Below are 9,196 nucleotides of genomic sequence, written 5' to 3'. Positions count from 1 at the left end.
AAATTCATCAATAATAGGGATGAAACCAGTTCCAATTGATTTTAAGTGAAGGTTCTTTAGTCATTGTGTTATCATTGTGTTACTTGGTCTATAAATGCACAGAAGTTAATCAAGTATAAACTCAGTTTTCAAAACCATATGTGATACCAGTCTCCTGACTTGTAGTCAAAGGTTCTATTGTATTACTAGGTGAGGCGAAGAACAAAATACTGTAGGATCTATATGTAAATCTCAAATTTCAAACTATGCAAATTCAAATTTCCAGGTTTCTAGGTGAATTATTGGATGTAACTATTTATTGTATCATTATCAGTGCATAATAATAAAGGAATCATGTGTACAGTTCAGTTTTCACAAAAAACATATTAGTTTCAATTGCTTCTATTTGAATCTTCTATTGTAACTTTATTACTGGGTTAAAATAAAATGCATGTAAATGTATGAAAATTGGAAACACGTCATTCAAAGCTATGCATGATATCAGTTTTACAGGTTTTGGGGAATGTACTTCTGAAACTGTGTTTCTGAGTTCAGGTAACTGCCAAGAAGAGAAAAAAATATTGTGTAAAGTCAGATATCAAAAGTATGCAAGATGCCAGTTTTGTAAGTTTCTAGGAAAAGACTATTGAAACTGAAGAAATTGTTCAATATAAAGAATAGAAGTGAATAGTGAATGTCACATATACTCAGTGTTCAAAACTATGCAACATAGTAAATTCAAAAACATCAAGGCAAATGATCTGTTATAAATATATTAATGCAGTAAAATAAGTACCTAGAAGTGCAAAATCATGTGAAAGTTTTCAAAATGCTGCAAGATACATGTTTCTCAGGTTTTCAGCATAATGATAACTTCCACCTCTTTTATTAGACCAATCGGAGTACACAAAAGTGAATCAATCATGTTTAATCTTACATTTCAAAACTATGCAATGGATTCCCAGAAAGCAAAATAGGATAGGTCAAGTTCACCCCTACTCTAAGAATCATCTAGAAAAGGGATGGGAAGGGGACTGAGATGGTGATTCCAGGACGTAAGAGACTATAGAGGGACTTCTACATCACATAGGGAAGACTTGGTTGCAAAAGATGAAGAACTGAGATAGACCTGGAGGTAATCCAACTAGTGCAAATAGCCTAATGCTCTCTTTGGTAGTTAGATTCAGATGTCAACTTGGCCAGGTGAAGACACCTATTTCTGTTGCTGTGGGCATGAGCCAATGGTACATGAGCATCATCTCTTGATAATTATATCTGCAGTTGGCTAGGAGGCGTGCCTGCTCTAATGAATGATGTTTGGCTTAATTGGCTAGTGCTTAAATGAGAGAGCTCAATGTAGCACAGCCCAAGCAGCTCAGCTCACCTCATCACAGCACTTGATGTGAGCTTCCCATGTAAGAAAGAACCTCAGTTGAAAGTTAGCTGCCTTTCATCTGAAAAACAAAAATAAAATTCCCTCTTATTAAAAGCCAATCATCTCTGGTGTGTTGCATTCTGGCACCTAGCAAACTAGAACACCCTCGCTTTAAAATGGAAGACCAAAGCCCTAGAGAATGGATTGTTGGGGAGAAAAGGACTAGTAGGTAAGCCAACCTGGATTCCTTGACATATTATCCTCAAGCACACTATTTCTACCCCATGGTCTGTGACTCTCCACACCCAACACACCTAAACCCTGTCACCTCCCTGCCCCAGGCTCCAGGTGTCCCTGACCCCCTTTCACATGTCCCTGCCTCATGTGCACCATGAATATGCACAAGCCTGCACTAGCCAGACTCACATCTCCCACAAAAGTAGACAACCTTGACCTACCCCTCCTGAATCCTGGACACAGGTATCCAGCCTCTTGAGTCCACTCCTCATTCCTGCCCTTGCACACGGCCACTTGTCCTACAGTCTGTATACCTGGGCCACACTGCCCATAGATTATACAGTCATACAGTATTGCCCCACATGCCCTGAGGTCTGAGCCCACATACATCAGTGTAATGCCTTCCCAGATGAATGCATGTACATGCATACAACCCTGCCACACTCTTGAACTCTGGGAAAGCACTGACCTGCATATTCAGGAGGCACAGGCCCCCAGCCCACACAAGTGTTACCCTAGCCTGATGTCCCTGAGCTCTGCACACATGCACACCAGAGCACCACCCAACAGACCTGAGCATGTGCACAGCCACTCCCTCCCTGCCAGGCATTCACATACCAATGTAATGACATCTTAATCCCTGCAACCCAACCCTCAACACATATTTGTGCAAAAACTTGTCCCAACACCTGGCACAAGTGCCCTGATCCCTTACCTGGCAAGTGGTCACATGTGCATCTGTGCTAGATAGACCCCACTGCACATTATGCACCCCTGATTCTACCCCCAAACCTGTGCATCTGTGTCAAGGTCCTGCCAACCGGACATCACCTCCCCTGACCCATGGGCCACAACGCTACTACCTGTGTCCCACCCTTACACACTCACAGATCTGCATCTCAGGCTCCCTGGAACCTTCCCTCAATGCAAGGACATACCCATGTAGTTCTCTCACTGTGCCCTGAATTGTGAGCCCTGTACCCCACACCATGATTCCAACAACCACCATACTTCCTGTTCCACCCACATCTCTCCTGCACTCTATTCCCCATGTATCTGCTCAGCACTCTCATTCACCTTCTGCTGCACTCTCTGTGTCCCGCACATTGTACTCTGTTCTTGTGCTCCAAGGCATGTCAGATCTATACTCAGCATTCACAGACCCCACATAACATCTTCACAACTCAGAACCCTGCATCCCATGCTCCTATGAACCAGCATAGTGTCCCTGCCTATGCCTGAACCTACTATTCAAACCACCATTGCTCTGTTGTGTCTCACTTCACAACCCACATCCTGCTCCATGTCCATTCAACAAATGCAAGGCTTCCATTTACTGAAGGAAATCAACTTCCAAATTAACCATATCAAGATATTTACATGCAACAGGAGGACTTCCTGGAAGATGGCGGCTTAGTAAGACGTGCGGATCTTAGTTTCTTCTCCAGGACACCTACTAGGGGAGTAGAAACGATACAGAAAGCGCCCAAAGCCAAAACAGAGATAAAAAAGACAGCGTACCCCATCCTGGAATGGCTGGCTGGCTGAGAGAAGCAGCTCGGGTGAGATCGCCGAGGCGCGCGGGCCTTACCGGGCGGGGTGGCAAGCGGCCGGAGTTACTCCCTTCCCCCTTCCCGGGCCAGCTGGGAGAATTGGAGAGGCAGTCCCGTGAAACAAAGACGGCTGGCACCCACACCACGCGCAGCCCCCGGACCAACTGAGAGAATTGGATCGGAAACCCCCAGGCCGCGGAGAACGGTGACGGGTGGGGGAGGCCCCTTCCAAACCCGTGACTTCCGGGGAACGTGCACTCTCTCGGGTGGGCCGCTGCCGCTGGCGCCCTCCCGCCACGCTTGTTGCCCAGGGCCGACTAGGAAATTCGGACGGGCTCTTTCCCTGGCTGCGGTGACCAGCAACCCTCCCTGCGTTTGGACCCCGGGCCGGCTCAAGCCGTTTCGGCTAGCGAACCCCCAGGACGGCGAGAGTTTTCCAAAGTTTAAGGTCCCACAGCACCTTTTACTGGTGGGACCCGCAGACAAACGTGTGCCACGAGCGCCACCTACTGGGCAGGATAAGAAAAACAGAACCCAGAGATTTCACAGAAAAATATTACAACCTTGCTGGGTCCAACACCAAGAGAAATCTGAATAAATGCCCAGACGCCAGCAGCAGAAGATAACTGTCCATGCTCAAAAGATTGAGAATATGGCTCAGTCAAAGGAACAAACCAATAGCTCAAATGAGACACAAGAGCTGAGACAACTAATGCTGAATATATGAACAGAAATGGAAAACCTCTTCAAAAATGAAATCGATAAATTGAGGGAGGACATGAAGAGGACATGGGCTGAACATAAAGAAGAAATAGAAAAACTGAAAAAACAAATCGCAGAACTTATGGAAGTGAAGGATAAAGTAGCAAACATAGAAAAAATAATGGATAGCTACAATGATAGATTTAAAGAGACAGAAGATAGAATTAGTGATTTGGAGGATGGAACATCTGAATTCCAAAAAGAAACAGAAACTATAGGGAAAAGAATGGAAAAATTTGAACAGGGTATCAGGGAACTCAAGGACAATATGAACCGCACAAATATACGTGTTGTGGGTGTCCCAGAAGGAGAAGAGAAGGGAAAAGGAGGAGAAAAACTAATGGAAGAAATTATCACTGAAAATTTCCCAACTCTTATGAAAGACCTAAAATTACAGATCCAAGAAGTGCAGCACACCCCAAAGAGATAAGACCCAAATAGGCGTTCTCCAAGACACTTACTAGTTAGAATTTCAGAGATCAAAGAGAAAGAGAAGATCTTGAAAGCAGCAAGAGAAAAACAATCCATTACATACAAGGGAAACCCAATAAGACTTTGTGTAGATTTCTCAGCAGAAACCATGGAAGCTAGAAGACAGTGGGATGATATATTTAAAATACTAAAAGAGAAAAACTGCCAACCAAGACTCCTATATCCAGCAAAATTATCCTTCAAAAATGAGGGAGAAATTAAAACATTCTCAGACAAAAAGTCACTGAAAGAATTTGTGACCAAGAGACCAGCTCTGCAAGAAATACTAAAGGGAGCACTAGAGTCAGATACAAAAAGACAGAAGAGAGAGATATGGAAAAGAGTGTAGAAAGAAGGAAAATCAGATATGATATATATAATACAAAAGGCAAAATGTTAGAGGAAAATATTATCCAAACAGTAATAACACTAAATGTCAATGGACTGAATTCCCCAATCAAAAGACATAGATTGGCAGAATGGATTAAAAAACAGGATCCTTCTATATGCTGTCTACAGGAAACACATCTTAGACCCAAAGATAAACATAGGTTGAAAGTGAAAGGTTGGGAAAAGATATTTCATGCAAATAATAACCAGAAAAGAGCAGGAGTGGCTATACTAATATCCAACAAATTAGACTTCAAATGTAAAACAGTTAAAAGAGACAAAGAAGGACACTATATACTAATAAAAGGAACAATTAAACAAGAAGACATAACAATCATAAATATTTACGCACCGAATCAGAATGCCCCAAAATACGTGAGGAATATACTGCAAACATTGAAAAGGGAAATAGACTCATATACCATAATAATTGGAGACTTCAACTCACCACTCTCATCAAGGGACAGAACATCTAGACAGAGGATCAACAAAGAAATAGAGAATCTGAATATTACTATAAATGAACTAGACTTAATAGACATTTATAGGACATTACATCCCACAACAGCAGGATACACCTTTTTCTCAAGTGCTCATGGATCATTCTCAAAGATAGACCATATGCTGGGCCACAAAGGAAGTCTTAACAAATTTAAAAAGTTTGAAATCTTACACAACACTTTCTCGGACCATAAAGGAATGATGTTGGAAATCAATAATAGGCAGAGTGCCAGAAAATTCACAAATACGTGGAGGCTCAACAACACACTCCTAAACAACGACTGGGTCAAAGAAGAAATTGCAAGAGAAATTAGCAAATAACTCGAGGCGAATGAAAATGAAAACACAACATATCAAAACTTATGGGACGCAGCAAAGGCAGTGCTAAGAGGGAAATTTATTGCTCTAAATGCCTATATCAGAAAAGAAGAAAAGGCAAAAATTCAGGAATTAACTATCCATTTGGAAGAACTGGAGAAAGAACAGCAAGCTAACCCCAAAGCAAGCAAAAGGAAAGAAATAACAAAGATTAGAGCTCAAATAAATGAAATTGAAAACATGAAAACAATAGAGAAAATCAATAAGGCCAGAAGTTGGTTCTATGAGAAAATCAATAAGATTGATGGGCCCTTAGCAAGATTGACAAAAAGAAGAAGAGAGAGGATGCAAATAAATAAGATCAGAAATGGAAGAGGAGACATAACTACTGACCTCACAGAAATAAAGGAGGTAATAACAGGATACTATGAACAACTTTACGCTAATAAACACAACAATTTAGAGGAAATGGACGGGTTCCTGCAAAGACATGAACAACCAACTTTGACTCAAGAAGACATAGATGACCTCAACAAACCAATCACAAGTAAAGAAATTGAATTAGTCATTCAAAAGCTTCCTAAAAAGAAAAGTCCAGGACCAGATGGCTTCACATGTGAATTCTACCAAACGTTCCAGAAAGAATTAGTACCAATTCTCTTCAAACTCTTCAAAAAAATCGAAGTGGAGGGAAAACTACCTAATTAATTCTATGAAGCCAACATCACCCTCATACCAAAACCAGGCAAAGATATTACAAAAAAAGAAAACTACAGACCAATCTCTCTAATGAATACAGATGCAAAAATCCTCAATAAAATTCTAGCAAATCGTATCCAAAACACATTAAAAGAATTATACATCATGACCAAGTAGGATTCATCCCAGGTATGCAAGGATGGTTCAACATAAGAAAATCAATTAATGTAATACACCATATCAACAAATCAAAGCAGAAAAATCACATGATCATCTCAATTGATGCAGAGAAGGCATTCGACAAGATTCAACATCCTTTCCTGTTGAAAACACTTCAAAATATAGGAATACAAGGGAACTTCCTTAAAATGATAGAGGGAATATATGAAAAACCCACAGCTAATATCATCCTCAATGGGGAAAAATTGAAAACTTTCCCCCTAAGATCAGGAACAAGACAAGGATGTCCACTATCACCACTATTATTCAACATTGTGTTGGAGGTTCTAGCCAGAGCAATTAGACAAGTAAAAGAAATACAAGGCATCAAAATTGGAAAGGAAGAAGTAAAACTATCACTGTTTGCAGATGATATGATACTATACGTCGAAAACCCGGAAAAATCCACAACAAAACTACTAGAGCTAATAAATGAGTACAGCAAAGTAGCAGGTTACAAGATCAACATTCAAAAATCTGTAGCATTTCTATACACTAGTAATGAACAAGCTGAGGGGGAAATCAAGAAACGAATCCCATTTACAATTGCAACTAAAAGAATAAAATACCTAGGAATAAATTTAACTAAAGAGACAAAAAACCTATATAAAGAAAACTACAAAAAACTGCTAAAAGAAATCACAGAAGACCTAAACAGATGGAAGGGCATATCGTGTTCATGGATTGGAAGACTAAATATAGTTAAGATGTCAATCCTACCTAAATTGATTTACAGATCCAATGCAATACCAATCAAAATCCCAACAACTTATTTTTCCCAAATAGAAAAACCAATAAGCAAATTTATCTGGAAGGGCAGGGTGCCCCGAATTGCTAAAAACAACTTGAGGAAAAAAAACGAAGCTGGAGGTCTCGCGCTGCCTGACTTTAAGGCATATTATGAAGCCACAGTGGTCAAAACAGTGTGGTATTGGCATAAAGATAGATATATCGACCAATGGAATAGAATAGAGTGCTCAGATATAGACCCTCTCATCTATGGACATTGGATCTTTGATAAGGCAGTCAAGCCAACTCACCTGGGACAGAGCAGTCTCTTCAATAAATGGTGCCTAGAGAACTGGATATCCATATGCAAAAGAATGAAAGAAGACCCATCTCTCACAACCTATACAAAAGTTAACTCAAAATGGATCAAAGATCTAAACATTAGGTCTAAGACCATAAAACAGTTAGAGGAAAATGTTGGGAGATATCTTATGGATCTTACAACTGGAGGCGGTTTTATGGACCTTAAACCTAAAGCAAGAGCACTGAAGAAGGAAATAAATAAATGGGAACTCCTCAAAATTAAACACTTTTGTGCATCAAAGAACTTCATCAAGAAAGTAGAAAGACAGCCATCACAATGGGAGACAATATTTGGAAACGATATATCAGATAAAGGTCTAGTATCCAGAATTTATAAAGAGATTGTTCATCTCAACAACAAAAAGACAGCCAACCCAATTACAAAATGGGAAAAAGACTTGAACAGACACCTCTCAGAAGAGGAAATACGGATGGCCAAGAGGCACATGAAGAGATGCTCAATGTCCCTGGCCATTAGAGAAATGCAAATCAAAACCACAATGAGATATCATCTCACACCCACCAGAATGGCCATTATCAACAAAACAGAAAATGACAAGTGCTGGAGAGGATGCGGAGAAAGAGGCACACTTATCCACTGTTGGTGGGAATGTCAAAGGGTGCAACCACTGTGGAAGGCAGTTTGGCGGTTCCTCAAAAAGCTGAATATAGAATTGCCATACGACCCAGGAATACCATTGCTAGGTATCTACTCAAAGGACTTAAGGGCAAAGACACAAACGGACATTTGCACACCAATGTTTATAGCAGCATTATTTACAATTGCAAAGAGATGGAAACAGCCAAAATCTCCATCAACAGAAGAGTGGCTAAACAAACTGTGGTATATACATACGATGGAATATTATGCAGCTTTAAGACAAGATAAACTTATGAACCATGTAATAACATGGATGGACCTAGAGAATATTATGCTGAGTGAATCCAGCCAAAAACTAAAGGACAAATACTGTATGGTCCCACTGATGTGAATGGACATTCGAGAATAAACTTGAAATATGTCATTGGTAACAGAGTTCAGCAGGAGTTAGAAACAGGGTAAGACAATGGGTAATTGAAGCTGAAGGGATACAGACTGTGCAACAGGACTAGATACAAAAACTCAAAAATGGACAGCACAATAATACCTAATTGTAAAGTAATCATGTTAAAACACTGAATGAAGCTGCATCTGAGCTATAGGTTTTTGTTTTGTTTTGTGTTGTTTTGTTTTGATTTTACTATTATTACTTTTATTTTTTTCTCTATATTAACATTCTATATCTTTTTCGGTTATGTTGCTAGTTCTTCTAAACCAATGCAAATGTACTAAGAAATGATCATGCATCTATGTGATGATGTTAAGAATTAATGATTGCATGTGTAGAATGGTATGATCTCTAAATGTTGGGTTAATTTCTTTTTTTTCCGTTAATTAAAAAAAAAGAAAAAAAGAGAAGGGATATTTGGAGATGAAGGGATACAGACTGTACAATGGGACTGGATATAAAAACTCAGAAATGGACAGCACAATACTACCCAATTGTAATGCAATTATGTTAAAACACTGAATGAAGCTGCATGTGAGGTATAGGTTTTT

This window comes from Tamandua tetradactyla, chromosome Y (genome assembly GCF_023851605.1).
Source record: "Tamandua tetradactyla isolate mTamTet1 chromosome Y, mTamTet1.pri, whole genome shotgun sequence".
Lineage (NCBI taxonomy): Eukaryota > Metazoa > Chordata > Mammalia > Pilosa > Myrmecophagidae > Tamandua > Tamandua tetradactyla.
This window is presented reverse-complemented; position numbering follows the sequence as displayed.